Source organism: Typopeltis vanoorti, chromosome 17 (genome assembly GCF_054136105.1).
Source record: "Typopeltis vanoorti isolate ZY-2024b chromosome 17, IOZ_Tvanoo_1.0, whole genome shotgun sequence".
Lineage (NCBI taxonomy): Eukaryota > Metazoa > Arthropoda > Arachnida > Uropygi > Thelyphonidae > Typopeltis > Typopeltis vanoorti.
In genome coordinates, this window is record NC_143565.1 from 82,153,036 (window position 1) to 82,169,370 (window position 16,335).

The 16,335-nt window shown below is 36.2% G+C and overlaps 1 protein-coding gene across 3 annotated transcripts in view; it reads left to right on the forward strand.

The window, feature by feature from the left end:
• Patronin (calmodulin-regulated spectrin-associated protein patronin) overlaps positions 1 to 16,335 on the forward strand; it is a 358,788-nt gene that overhangs the window by 94,585 nt on the left and 247,868 nt on the right. The gene's annotated exons all lie outside the window — the stretch shown is intronic.

Consider the following 16,335-nt stretch of genomic DNA (forward strand, 5'->3'; position numbering starts at 1 on the left):
AGATGACAAGTTACATCTTGAGTGGAAAAAGAGACCATGATGTGTGACGGTCCAAGAGTTTAATCTAATCTTGTCTGATAATTTGGGTATTATCATAAATAAACATTGAAACACATACACTTTATTAAATCAGATATTTGTATATGAATATAACAGATGAACAGACAATACCAACAAGGTAGAATACCAACGGTGGATTTCAAATGATATGAGCTGCATGGTCTTGTAATATGGTACAATAAATTGCAAGCTGCATTAAAAAATAATGATAATAATAATGCTGCTTGTAACTAATACAAATAAGATTCTCCTGAACTTTAGGTTAAAAAAAAAAGTCATTATGATTCAAGTTAGGATGATGTACTAGCACTTCAGCACTCTCTTTGAACCAATGCTAAAATCTGTGGCAGTGGAGTAGAGTGGTTAGTGTCAACTCCATCCTATGCCAAACCAGACATCTCCAACTTATTATAAATTATATAAGATTGGTGTTCCTGTTGTCATTTCTCAACAGAATGTCCTATTTGTCCAAACTAAAAGAGAGAGAGAGAGTGCAATCACAAGGAACTTGTTAAACATCTGAGAGTAAGGAAGGAGGCAGTTTATCCTTGGTGGAAAGTAACAAAGAAGAGAGCTTGTTCACCAAAAAAAAAAAAATGAGCTTACGAGCCCATGGCTCATAATGTTTGAATTATCTCTGATCAAAATATGCAATTCTCATCTCATCTTCCTTTTACCTTACGGTGTCGATGATTAATTAATCATCGGACCTCAAGCCATTCACAGGATAAGGTGGTCAGCCTTACTCCCCAGTGTATCCTATGTCCTGTAGTGTTGAGTTCCAAAGGCCGGTTTGCCTGCTTTGCAGGATGAAAAACCCCAGGATAAACTGGGGAAAAAACCCTACTGTCCACACCCAAGACCGGCTAACTTGGCTATGGCTGAGGAAGATCCTTCAGCTCCTCACGTCACCGACGGGAATCGAACCTAGGATACTTCTTCCCCAGGCATATGGTTGCAAAGCACACAGCCGCTAGGCTAACTGCGCAGACAAAAATTGTGCAATTTAATAAATGTATTATTAACTTCTTGTGTCTACATGTTTCAGTATTTTTCTAGTATCTCACAAATGTCATTAAAGACTTTATGGTTATTATCATAGTAATGGAAATGAAGTGAATGAGAGAGAAAAGACAGAGCTGTACTAATATTGAAGTAATATTGAATATTATTACTTCAATATTAGTAATATTGAAGTAATAATATTCAATATTGAAGTTGATTTAACAATCCAGCTTCGTTGAAGATTTTTCCAACCTGGAAAGCAGTGTTTAACATTCATTGGCTTGAACTCATTAGAGAAAGAATGGACTTTCTTGCTATCAGCTGAACTTAGGATAAGATTTGAGGTCAATCAGCTGTGTAAAGTATATACACTCATGTAGGTATTTCAATAACTGTTCATGTATTCAGGCACAATTTGCTGAGATACACTTAGCATCCTCAAGACATATTAAATAAAAGGAATTGGATATTTTACTCTGAAGGCACAGACAGACTACAAAAACCTCACTTAGTAATGATATTTCAGACCTTCAAGTTAGCATTTTCATTTAAATATATGAAGTTTCATCTTGTGTCCTCATTTTGGGAGTTGTAACTGTATGACTTAGTGCAGTCTATATTTTGAATTCTTCATCACTTTGTAATCTTAATTCCTGATTTAAGTTCACTGTGCCATTCGTTCTGATCAACTCAGCAAACTCTTTCGAACACCCCCTTTATAATACAGGGGGTTGTTCTAAATACTCTTTAGTCCATTTTATGAGCCTGAATTGGTAGAGGAGACTACACGATGTATAGAAAACCCCTTATAAAGTGATGTTGACATTGAAGATTTAGGGAACACTAAGTCATACAGGTTACAACTCCAACAACAAAAAGCTTAATACATTCATTGAAAACTGCAGCCTTGGAACATCTGAAATTTTGTTTGTTTATGCTGCTAGGTATCTAATTCTAATATAACATTATATATCTAATTTCTTGCTAATTTTTACAATCCTGGAGATGCTAGAAATATCTCAGAGATACATGTACACCTGTGTGTGTGTGAATAATTACTAAAGTGTATATGTAAGTTTTAATCTATTTTTTTATATATTTTATAGGATAACCTATATACAATTAGGTGTATGAGCGAAAGAAACAGAATGTTGAGGCATATTCCTACACTGATGAGCAAATATGAAAATTATAGCTCTGCTGTGGTGGCATGCAGTGAATGGCTAAACTGGCTATTCACTTATAAAGAGTAAAAAGCCTCTGTGGCAGACCTCATCAGATGCATTCAAAATCTCTAGGGTGACTATATAGATTTTTCCAAACCTTTCTGACACATAACCAGAAGTGGATATCATAGTGAGCTAATTTGCTATGGAGCACAAGTGGCTGAATTCTTACTGGCAGTCACAGATTAATTGGTGGATTTCCAAGTGGTGATGAAGTTGACAGTTTAGCACTTCTTCATTACTTCAGGAGAACTAAGGTGAGGAGATTAAGTTCATTGTTTTTCGTGGCCAACTTTTTTTCCCTTTTTTTTTTTTTTTTTGAAATGGGGCTGAATATAGCTTCCTTTTCAGACATTTTGGTGGAATACTGTCATCTCTCTCTCTCTCTCTCTCTCTGTGACAGAAAACCAGTAGAAGCATATAGCAGATGATTTGCCTGGACAGGAATCTGAGGAGGAGAATAATGTGGATGTTTTATTTTTTTCTGATACTAAAGTGGTGTTTTGATCTCAGGGACAGTCAGATGCATAGGTGATCAAAAGTCACTTCCAAGTAACCTTAGTAAAGAACCAGAAATTATGATGACTGCTATATGTTCAGGAGATAAATTTCATGCATTTGATCTTTCACAATCAAATTTGGATTTTTGTTATTATTGCACAGTTTAGACCAAGAGTGAAGCTGTAGATTTTGTCTAGAACTTGGCTAGTGGATAGCATTTTGAATGGAATGAAACATAAAAGCCTTACTCCATCAAGAATTATCTATATATAATGTGATCAGAATTATAAAATTTTGGATCATCATCATCAAATTCCTGACATGTACCCGCAAGGGGTGCACAGAATATTATGATAGTATTACATGAAGAACGTACATCATTACTAACTTCCTATCAACAATTTTCTCAATCTATTATCTGTCAAGACTCCAAGATTATCAGATCTTATATTTCTGCCTTCTAAGGCACTTTTTACTATATCAATCCACCTATATCTTGGTCTTCCACAGGGTCTTTTTCCTGCAAACTGGAGAGAACACTTGTTTTGCTAATCTTCCTCTCCCATTCTGTTTAAGTGACCATACCACCTGAGATTAGCTCTACTAACACATTCCTGAATGCTACCAATGTCAAATTCTTTCTTAATATCCTCATTTTTAATATGATATTGATGCCATCTGCTCACACCCCAATCTTTCTCAGGACTTTCATATCTATGGTCTCTAGTCTTTAATCAAATGTTTTATTTCTAACCCAGCTCTCAGATCTTTAAGTTAAAATTGGTTTCAACAATTTCTTGTATATAGCTAATTTAGTGTTTTGACTAATTTCTCTCTTATTCCATATAAATTTATTCAGTTGACTTCCTACCATACGAGCTGTGTTGATTCTGTTGTCTATTTCCATATTTAATTTACCATCTTCACTAAAAATCATGCCTAAGTAGCTGAAATGTTCTATAGGTTCTCCATTCACAATGCAGTTGATATTTGAGTGCATCTGTATATTTTCATTTATTGTACATTGAAACCTGTGGAAAATTCATGAGTAAACAAGCACACATAATAACCATACTACCACAGTAATAAGTTTTAATAAGTAAATATTTCATCCTAAGTATCTTAGGACATTGTCAGTACAGTTAATTCAAACAATACTAGGAACAACATACAGTTAGAGCACATGATTACAATGGAATCCCAATATGCATGCAGTAGCTTGTTATAGAATTGAATTAAAATAAATCTGGAGGGGTAAAAAAAAATAGATTACATTAAAAATAAGATAACATATATATAAAAAAATTATTTTACACAATTTTGTATAACAAATTCCCATAGTTTAGGAATAGCAAGAACGTCATTACGGTTTAGATTTGGTCTGTTCAGCACTTTCTTTATATAAACGTTCATGTTTATATAAAGATCTATGTAGAAGTTTGGTCTTTTTCCAGTGGATCTTATGGTTTGGATTTTCAATACCATGTTGTGCAAGGCCAGATTTCTGCAGTTTGATGAGATGGATATGGTCTCGATGTTCCGAAATGCATTTACGAACAGATCTACCTGTCTGTCCATAATAAGACAATTTACAGGAGCATGGAACCTCGTACATGCCAGTTAGCATCACAGGTGAGAGTTTGTCTTTAGGAGAAGGTAACAAGTTATAGATCTGGTTGATTGGTTTGTAGGTAGTATTATTGCTTCATAATTTTTGAAAGACGTTCAGAGATGCCTTTGATATAAGTTATAGGAATCCTACGCTTGTTCTTGTCTAGGTTGATGTGTGGGAAAGTGATGATGATTTTTTTGAGTTGTTTTAAGATTGTATCCATGACTGTATTTTTGATTATTTACAATTCTTGGTTTAGAGATTTTTCAGAGGAGCAGAATCTGTGTGCTCTGGTTACTAATGATTTAATGATGCCAAATTTTTGAGATCGATGATGAGCAGAAGAATTCTGAATGTAGTAACCTGAAAATGTTGGCTTGCAATAGAAGTGGAGATGGAACCATCTTATTTTCTTTGGATGTGTTAATCCAGAAAGGAGATACCCTGTGGAGATTCTTTTTCTAGCATAAATTTGTGAGGATGAAGAAGATTTATTTTATCTAGAAACAGGTGTAGTTCTTGTTCGGAATGACCACAGACAGCAAAGATGTCATTAACATATTGTAGCCAAATTTTTGGTTTGGGTTTAAACGGTGAAACTTTTTTCTTCAAGGTATTCAAGAAACAGGTTGGCTAAGTTTGGTGATAAGGGAGACACTATTGCTGTTCTTTCCTCTTGCTTGTAAATTTTCTCTTTCCAAGTGAAGTAACCGGACGTAATAACGAATTTGAATAATTCAACAATATTAGATGGAAATTTTTGAGTTAACAAGTCTACCGTTTCCTTATGGGGAATATTAGTGAAGAGGGAGACAAATGTCGAAGCTAATTAGCATGTCTGTTTCCAACAGTTGAATGTCTTTTTTTTGTGTGAAACTCTGTTGAATTTTTAATTGATGAAGCTGAGTGGCCTATGTGAGGATGGAGAAGGTTAGATAAAAATCTTGATAATTTGTAGGTCGGGCTGATAATAGAATCCATGACGGGTCTGAGTGGAACGTTATTCTTGTGAAGCTTAGGTAATCTGTATATTCTAGGAGTCCTAGCATGGTATGTCCTGAGTTTTTTTATTGTTTCTTCATTTAAGGAAGTGGTTTCATCAAGTAACTTGTTGAGTTTCTTTAGCTGTCTTTTTGTAGGATCATAATCAAGTCTGAGTAGTAAATTCATTTTTCAGTCATATGAATTGGTATCTAGAACTATAGTGGTATTTATTTTGTCGGCTCTGGTGATTATGTTTTTATTACATTTTAAGGAGGTAAGAGCTTTCAATTCTGATGGTGGGATGTTCAAGTCAAAAGGTTTGGCATCATAGATTATTTTGGCTATTTCAAAACGAAGTCTATTGACTTCAGTACTGGAAAGATTGCCAATGTTTCTTTCAATGTTGTGTATAAAATCTAAATATGGAAAGCATTTAGGTGAAATGGCAAACTTATGACCTCTTGCTCTCTCTCTCTCTATGTTCACTGGGCATCTACAGATGCTGTATGGTCACTTCGATCCTCGGTGATGTGCCACACCAGGCTACATGGTTGCTTTTCTGGCGACCTCAACTCTCTGAAGATCAGTCACTCCACACACACACACACATCATCCATCCATCTCATTGATGGTCTACTCCTTCCTCTTTTTTTACCTTCTGTTACTGTTCTGAGAAGTCCCCCTTCCATCCTTGGAATTACAGAGACCAGATGGAATGGAGAAGGTCACTTCAAAAGAAAGGATGGTAAGCTAGTTATTTACTCAGGTGGTGATTCAAAACATCATGGGGTAGCTGTGATACTGAAGACAGCTCAAGCAAGAAGCCTTCTTGGTTATAACCCCATTAATGATAGGATAATTTCTATTAGACTTAAGGCTCAGCCTACCAATGTATCAATTGTGGTAGTTTATGCACCCCACATGGATTGGCCTGAAGAGAGAGAGTGAAGAATTCTATGAAAACTTACAAACTGTTTTGGACTGCCTACCAAGGAGAGACATACTTTACATCTTAGGGAACTTGTTGGTCGATTGGTAGAGCCTCTGCTACTAATGGCTCAGTTAAGTAAGTTTGATTGCGGTTAGTAGTTGGAAGGGGACCAATCGTTCGATGATGTTGCCACACTCTCCCTCGATGAGTCTTTGGACTCCCTGGAGGTGTCAAATAATAATAATAATAAATGCAAAAGTGGGAAAGAGTATGAGAGTCAGGCCAGAGTGTGGCATGTTTGGTCTGGGTGAACGTAACACCCATGGTAAAAGACTGTTGGAATTTGTCCTTGCTAACAGATTAGTTATTACCAATACCCGCTTCCAGAAACATCCACGACGGACCTATACTTGGACATCTAACGTTGATAGGTCAAGGCACCAGATTGATTACATCCTGGCTCTCCAGCGGTGGAAGACAAGCATCTCTGATGTGCATATTTCTCCTAGAGCAGATTGTGGTACAGAAGAGCCAAAGACTCCAAAAACTTCTAGGTCAGGTGCTATTCTAACATCCACTAGATTGGATGTTAGAATAATTCCTAGTGGATTCACAGAAGAAACATCAACTCGGTTGGATGATTTTTTGGAGACCAATGAAGAGAACTCACCAGAAATGCTTTGGGAAGGAGTTAAGGTGATAATACAGGATACAGCGAAAAAGTATCTCGGCCCAATAAGACCAAGAGACCCATGGATATCAGATTCAACATGAGAACTAATCAAAAGAAGGCGGTTGGAAAAACAGAGACACAGGGACCGAAGAATACAAGAGATTACATAGAGAAGTCAGAAGAGCCATCAAGCAGGACAAGGAAAAGTTCTATACTAATAAATATTATGAAATAGAGTTCCAGATGAGGAGGCACAATTATAAAAGGATGTTTTATATAGTTCGTGACTTAAAGCACAAGTTTAAGCGTAAATTGAATGTCATCAAAGACAGGAATGGAGCATTGCTAACAGAAGAGTTGGAAATCAAAAACAGATGGAAAGAATGCTGTGAGGAACTGTACAGCTGAGTGGATAAAGAAAATGTGGAACCCTCTCACCAGGAAAATTTTGATTTGGAACCTCTTCCACTTAGGCATGAAGTTGAAAGAGCAGTTAAGCAGCTTAACAGCAATAAGGCCCCAGGTGCAGATGAAATCCCAGCAAAGTTAAGGCGCCACAGGGGACGGAGGGATAAGAGTTTTTCATAGATTGATTGCAAGGGTATGGGAGAAAGGATCATGGCGTAGAGCCTGGTAGAAGTCTGTTTTCATACCACTACATAAGAAAGGTGATATGAAGGCATGCAAGAATTATGGAACTATTAGTTTAATATCTCATGCAAGCAAAATTTTATTGAAGATCATGCTAAATAGGATTGAGGCCAAAGTTGAGGCAGAGATGCCCGAGGAACAAGCAGGTTTTAGGAAAGGTAAGGGCACCAGAGATCAGATCTTTTGCCTTAGACAGATCATTGAAAAATATAAAGAATTCAGACTCCCTCTGTAATGTGTTTCTTAGACTACTCTAAAACTTTTGACTGTGTTGAGCATGTGAAACTGTGGAAAGTAATGAAAAGAATGGGTTTTCCTCAACACGCTATCAGGTTGATAGCCAACTTGTATAGGGAGCAAGAAGCCACGTAAGAACAGGTGTTGGATTGACTGACTGGCTTCAAGTTGGGAAAGGAGTTAGGCAAGGATGTTTACTTTCTGTAGTGATCACTTCCAATTTCAAATCCTCTGTACACTCTAGTGTTCTGCACCAGAGACAAAACATGATTATCAACAACACAGTCAATGAGACTTTTCCTATTTCTTGCCTCTTCTCTCCATGTGAATTTGTGCACATTTTTTTTATGTTGGAACATGGTGTTAGTAATCACTAGTCCATGTCTTGAGCAGAAATCCAGCAGGTATTTGCCATTATTATGGGAAATACCTGTTGGCATTCTTGCTTTACAAAATATAATAGTTATCACCAGTTGTTGAAATTATTGGTGGTAAGTGTAATGTAAATGCAAGTTTCTTAAATAGAAAATGTGGAAGAGTTTAAATATTTAGGAATAATGATCGCTAGCCAACAAATGAGATGTTGAAATGCAGAATTGAATAATGAAAGATAATCAGGCTTTCTGTTTTCTCTCACATGTACTCAGCTCAAAAGATATTCATTGGAAGGCAAAAGTAAAAAGATATAAACTAATAATTCGTCCAGTTGTTACGAAGGAATCTAAAATCTGAATATTTATGGCAAGGGTGGAGAATCTCGTTTCAGCTTTTGAAAGGAAAATCCTTAGAAAAATATTTGACCCAGTGAATGATAATGGTCTCTGAAAGATCAGATACAACAGTGAGTTATATCAACTGTATAAAGAACCCATAGTATCCAGTATAATCAAGTTCAAAAAGTGGTAGTGGGTAGGACATGTTTTTTGTATGTGAAATGATAGTATTCTTTTGAAGACAATAAATTGTAAAATTATTGGTAAAAGACCAAAAGGAAAACCTAGAACAATATGAATAGACATTATTAGCTAAGAAAGCAACATCATATTAAAATGTTCAAACTGGATAGGTTTTGTGCACATAGGCAACAAATCCAAGGAGACTGGAATTATCATCATCACCATCAGAACTCTAGGGAGATGAGAACTCGTCAAGGGAAGCTATAAATCACCCACACCAGTTGTCATACCTTCTCTTAAACTTATGATAAACTTACACTAGATGTACTCACTCACCAGGCAAACTGTTATATGCACTGACAGTTCTGTGAAAGAAAAATCTTGCTCTCACCTCTTTCTTGACCACACTCAAACTGAACTTTCTCAGATGCCACCTTGTCCTTTTCCCATATAACAGAAAATTTTATCAATCAGTATGCTTTAACACCATCTCAAAAGTTTATAGACTTCTGTCATATTACTCCCTTTCTCCTGTCTATCTGCATCTGCAGTCCACATACTATCAATTTATCCTCATAATCCTGATATCATCTTTGTAAGTCTTTGCAGCCTTTCCACTAACCCAGAAGACTAAATCTGTGGACATTCAGGTGCCATTTCAGCATGGTCTTGTAAAGGACTTCACATCCCTACATGTCAATGTTTGTGTTTCAACATTACAGTTATTCTGTGAATTGTATTTGCAATTTTTGATTGTTGCCCTTGAACTTTCTATCCACCATCATCATCATCAAATTTCTGCCATTTACCCTCAAAGAGTGTACAGGATATGATAGTACTACATGAAAAATTTACATCATTACTGACTTCCTATCTACAATTTTCCTCCAAAACAGTCTGTTACTCGTCTAGACTCCAACATTATCAGATCTTATATTTCTATCGTCTAAGGCACTTTGTACCATATCAGTCCATCTATATCTTGGTCTTCCTCTGGATCGTTTTCCTGCCAACCTAGCAGAGAACACTTATTTTGCTAATCTTTCCTCTCCCATTCTATTTAAGTCACCTGAGATTAGCTCTGATAACGCATTCCTGGATATTAATAATGTCAAGTTCTTTCCTAATATCCTCGTTTTTAATATGATATTGCCATTGATGCCATCTGTTCACACCTCTAATCTTTCTCAGGACTTTCATATCTGCGGTCTCTAGTCTTTGGTCAAGTGTTTTACTTCTAACCCAGCTCTCAGATTTATAAGTTAAAACTGGTTTGAACAATGTCTTTGTATACAACTAATTTAGTGTTTCAACTAATTTCTCTCGTATTCCATATGAATTTGTTCAGGTGACTTCCTACCATACCAGCTTTGTTGATTCTCTTGTCTATTTCCATATTTAATTTACCATCTTCACTAAAAATCGTGCCTAAGTAGCTGAAATGTTTTACTTGTTCCACAGGTTTTCCGTTCACAAAGCAGTTGACATTTTCAGCGATTCTACCTATTTTCATTGTCTTTGTCTTTTTATTGATGACCTTCATACCATATCTATTACAACGGCTATTCAATTTAGTCAGGGAATCTTACAGACTTGTAGCGGATTTATTTAGAAGTATAACATCGTCCGCATAAAGCAAAGAGCTGACATTAACATCTCCAATTTTGATGTCATGTTTAATACCACTTTCCTTCATAATGTGATCCATATAGATAATGAATAGCAGAGGGGATAATGTACATCCTTGTCTCACACCAGATTTAACATTAAACCACCTTCCTGTACTTCCTTCAATTCTAACTGCTGACTTACAACTCAAATAAAGACTAAGTATTGCTTGATATAATGCCCCATTGACACCTTATAACTGTAGCGTATTGAATAGTTCTCTCTTGGCACCTTGTCATATGCCTTTTCCAGATAAAAAAAACTTAAATACAGATCTTTGTTATATTCCCATGCTTTCTCAACTATTTGTCGTAAAGTGAAGATCTGATCCTGACAGCCTCTATTTGGCCTGAATCCAGCTTGTTCTTCACCAAGCTTTTCTTCCACAATTCTTCTCAACCGTTTCTCAAGTATACTTGCATAAATCTTACCAGGAACACTCAGTAAGAAAATACCTCTGTAATTCTCACATTCAGTTTTATTTCCCTTTTTATATATGGGTACTATGAGAGCTCTACTCCAATCATCGGGAATTCGTCCCTCTCTCCAGGCTTTCTGAACTATGCAGTGCAGCCACTGCAAGACTTTTATACCACCATACTTAAGCATTTTTTGGAGAATATCATCTACTCCTGCTGCCTTTCCACATTTCAAGCCTTTGATGGCTTTTTCTACTTCAAGAATTGATATGTATTCCTCACTGTATGCCTGTTCAGTGTTTTTTACCACTGTGCTGTCATCACTGCTTGTTTCATTTAGCAATTTTTCAAAGTAATTACTCCATACTTCAAGGATATCTTTTTCTCCCGTTTTCATGTCATCTTTATCATCTCTAACTCCTTTTGCAGCACTCTTTCCTCCATTCCTAAGCTTCTTCAACAACCTCCAGAATATTTTGCCACCTTCTTGATATTTATTTTCTATATTCTTGCCAAAGTCCTCCCGCGACTTTTATTTAGCTAGTTTTACACAGTGTTTAGCTTTCTTACTTTTGTCTCTATATTCTCTAAGAACACAAGCTGACTTATTTGCCAGGAACTTTTGATATGCTTTCTTCTTTTCCTTCACTGCCTCTTTAAATTCCTGTGTCCACCATGGAGTTCTGATTTTTCTATCCTTGCAGACAACCTCACCACATGCCTCTCTGGCGGAATCAGTCAGTGTTTTCTTCAAGGCTTGCCACTGAATCTCCAAGGTTTGGTTCCTGTTCTCAAACTCTTTCATTTTTTCTTCAATAATCTTTCTGTATTTTAGTCTACAGTTCACGTCTGAGAGCTACTTAACTTTTATTCGCATTAAAACTTTCTTACATGTTATTCTTTTCAATATGAAATTCAATTTTATCCTTCTCAAGACTAAATAGTGATCACTTCCAATTTCAAATCCTCTGTACACTCTAGTGTCCTGCACCAGGGAGAAAACATCACTATCAACAATAACATAGTCAATGAGACTTTTCTTATTCCTTGCCTCTTCTCTCCATGTTAATTTGTTCACATTTTTATGTTGGAACATGGTGTTAGTAATAACCAGTCCGTCTCCTAAGCAGAAATCCAACAGGTATTTGCCATTATTATTAGCTTTGCTCTTTTCTCTAAATTTTCCTAAAATATTTTTGTATGTCTGACAATCATTTTCTACTCTGCTATTTAGATCCCCAACAAGGACTAAATTTTCATTTTTCATTGTCAGTTGCTTTCTCTAAAGCATCAAAAAATTCCTCCACTTCTACCCCCTTAGTAGAACCTTCTGTGAGACCATAGACACAAATCAGTCACAATGTCCAATTCCCCATTTTCATATTTCCCCACATCACTCTACCAGAGACTGCCTGCCATTCAAGAAGATTAGCCTCGTATTAGTGTTGAATACTATGGCTACTCCTTCTTTTCCTTGATTGTTATTGCCTGAAGATAACATTTTGTATTTATTGCTCTCAGAAAGATCTCACCAGTTTTTGTCTTTTTTGTTTCAGTCACCCCTATTATGTTGATCTGGTACTTATCTAATTCTTCAGCTAGCTCCATTTCTTTGCCATTCAGGCTTCTTATGTTGATAGTACCGATCTTTACCTCTAATGATATTGAGTTAGGGTGTGTTTTCAGATTTGTTCCAGTAGCTGACTTTTTGCTGTTCACCCTGGTTCCCTGGCATAAACAACAGGGACCTTGTTTAACCGGGCAACGCCCTAGTCGGCATGAAATTTTGTCATGTTGTACCATCATTTTGTATTTTGGTTTAACCAATAAGAATACAATTTGGTCGTCTAAATCCCAAATTGCCAGCCCTTCCTCGTTCGTTCAGTATCCAGGTAGATATCCAACCGGGTGCATCACGAGAAGGTGAGGATTGGACATTGGGTCACAAGGCCTGGTCTTTGCATTCCTTTAAAGGCTGTGTGGAGGTCTCCTCTCATTTATATAGCTTTGACCCTTGAGTACCCCTTTGACGCTTTCTATCCACCATAACTTCAAAATCTCTAGCCTCATCAGTTTCTCCAACAATTCCACCATTATAATATGCTGTTGGATAACGCATCTCGCCAAAGTATATACTTTACACACTTACTAACATTCAACTGATAACTATTATCGTTTGCCTACAATTTCAGCCTATTCAAATCACTCTGTAAATGCTTTATTAATAGATCTTTGATTGCCCTACCTATGTTTGGATTATCAAAAAAAAAAAAAAAAATTGAAGATCTCTTATCAGGTTATTTCCAGTAGCATTAATATATAGATTGAAAAACAATAGACCAAGCACTGAGCCCCTTGAAGTACACACCACCAGTCACCTTAAATCTTGCAGATTCAAACCTAACGTGCTACTTTTTAATATTTGACTGTCAACCATCTACTGATCCGATTCAAGAGTTTATATTCCAATCCCGTATTCTCCAGTTTATGCAGCAGTCTTTCATGTGGTATCCTAACAAATGCCTTAGCAAAAATCTAACATTATCATAGTGTATGCTTTCCATTTATCCAACTCAACCGTAACATTGTTATAAAATATGAGCAAATTGCTAAAATGTGACCTTCCTTTAGTAAACCCATGCTGCTCCTTGCAAAGTATAACTTGTTTACCACCCATTTTTGTATGGGAGTTATTACCAACTTCTCTACAATCTTCACTACTGCACCAGAGATACTGATAGGTTCATAATTAGACAGTTTTTGCACCACCCTTGTGCATATGGGATTATCATTTCAATTCCTGCAAGATCTTTCCTGAACTAAGACTCAAATTATAAAAACATATCTAGGGCCTAGCAGTTTGGCTGAACGTTCCTTTAACATACGTGCTGATATCCCATCTGTCCCTATTGCCGAATTCTTATCCAGGTTATTGTTAGATCCTGAATGGAGGATTTTCTAAGAAATTGTTCATTCAGAATCTAACATGAAAATTTTAACCAATTTAAGATAATACGTGCACACCAGCAGAAAGTAAGAAAGACCTTGTTTGTTGTATATGAGAATGTGCATTAATATGTGTAATGTATTGGAAATATTTTGTTGTCAAACGGAAGACTAAATTAGAGATTTGTGTCAAATTAGTGATTCCATGTAAAAGAAATATTAGCTTGAATTTGTGTCCTACTAAGCTATCTAAAATAACGTAAGTCGCCAGACAGGTAATGAGTAACAGTTCAAAGGTCGCGTCTAAAACGCACGTATTGATCGTAATGCCGAAGGCTACAGCTTACTCAGAAAGTGATTTACGTGCACTTTCCGTGAAGACAGCACCTAACAGCAAAAGGGAGAGTAAAGGATCATCTTAAGCGCATTAAAAGTAAAGGGTCATGTGAAAAAGGATACAGCAAAAAGAGGGTGCTAGAATACAAAATATAAGGCAATGCGTGCCATATTGCAAGGCCTTTTTTCCGGATTTTCATCTTGCGGATTCTTGATCAGTGGTTGGGGAAAAGACGAGCCAGGGTTCTATGATGTCGGACAATGGGCCGTTTTCCTGATTATGCCGAAGAAGATTCCACGCAGAGCCATACGCGAATCATCAGCCTATGCAGAATCGTGCCAGTCGCTGGATGTCCCATCGGAAAGGAGCAGAGATAGCCCTTAGTTGCGGCAGAAACTAGTTAGAGTCCGGCAGCAGTAGAAAGGACGATGTAGCCAAAAGACCAGGCGCTGAGATAGCCAATCGAAGGATGACCAGAACAATTCTGTTGGACAAGGAATTGTCAGGAACGAATCTCTAATTGAATGTGACTGAAATGATAAGTGTAGTTCGTTTAGTAGATAACCTTAACTGAGAAAGCAACAAGTTGTGTAATATGTACTTTTATGAATAGCATACATGAGAGGATCTTAATTTAGTGCGATATTTCATTGCTTTCCATTGTTTTTGTATGATTATCATTTTGATCTGTCTAGGCGAATTTGATTAATTTAGAATTGTTTAACTATCTTAGCATGAGATTTAACTTAGCAAGAGATTTAGAAGTTTTAGTATTTTGATTCAATTTAGTTGTACTTGTCTTTTAGTTCCAATAAACATGTTTTATTGCATATGCCTTAGTCATGCCTGAATTCGAGATATCAAATTACCACTTATGAAATTAGAACCTTAGCGGGAGAAATTTTAGATATATATTTAAGTAATAGATCATTGGTCACAACTGCAAAGTACCGATATCTATTTAAGTGCATGTTAGAGTGTATGCCAATGATCTAGGAATATTTCCCTGAACTTGAATTAATTCTTGTTTTTGGATACTGGCTGGCGCAGTATAATACAAATTTGCCAGTATCCGAAAAGGGAATATCCCTGGGTAGAATCAAGATAGGCTACACAGAAGAAAAGATAATAGAGGTTAAAGAGGTATACAAGTTTAGAAAATAGAGAGGAAACAACGACGTAACATTATGTAATGGCTCTAGAATCTCTTCGTGCACCTCCATCTCTTTATCCAGTGTAGTGGTAGCACTGTGCATTTATATACACCAATCTGATAGATCTTAGCAAAGTGAGCACTCATTATTGGAACTATTGCATCTGCTTCTGATATAAAGTGTTGTAAAGTTATTTATTCTTCTGTCATATTACTCCCTTTCTCCTGTCTATCTGCAGTCCTATCAATTACTATCAATTTATCCTCATAATCTGCATTTTCCATAATCCTGATATCATCTTTGTAAGTCTTTGCAGCCTTTCCATTAACCCAGAAGACTAAATCTGTGCACATTCAGGTGCCATTACAGCATAGTCTTGTAAAGGACTTCACATCCTTTACAAGATGTAAAGGGTGTGAAGTAAAGTTATTCTTTTGAGCTACCTGTGTAGTGAATTTCTTTTCGTACTCCAACTAACTTTACTGGGCTGCACTTTATTTCACTAGAACATAATTTAATTTATAAGTGTCACATTTTTAGTTAACCCTGATTTGCAAACAAAGACTCAAGTTTTGCATTTTATTTTTTAATTTAAATGTTTAAAAGAAAAGTTTGAAAATAAGTCAGCAAGGAAGGTTTGGCTGGCTTCTGTTCTCAGCACTGAAAAGATGTTTTTCAGTATTTTGAATGAAATGTCAGTCTATTCTACCAGCACATAAATAGAGAGAATACTGTATACATGAGGCAATATAAGTAAAGAAAATAAGTCATATTAATAGAGGAAGTATATAGAAAATTTATCAGGGAAAATTTGGGAATTTTTTGATATGCAAGACATGAGTTTACTTTGATAAAGTTTAACTCCTTTATTCTCCCTAATAAAGAATTTGGGAGTTAATACAGATTAGGTCAGGGTTCACAATGCAAAAGTAAAACACAGAAAGGATTACTGTGGGACTGCAAACACTACACTGATTTATAGTGCCAACAGAGTTGCTTTACTCTTGATATGGTCATATTGTTATATATTATGAT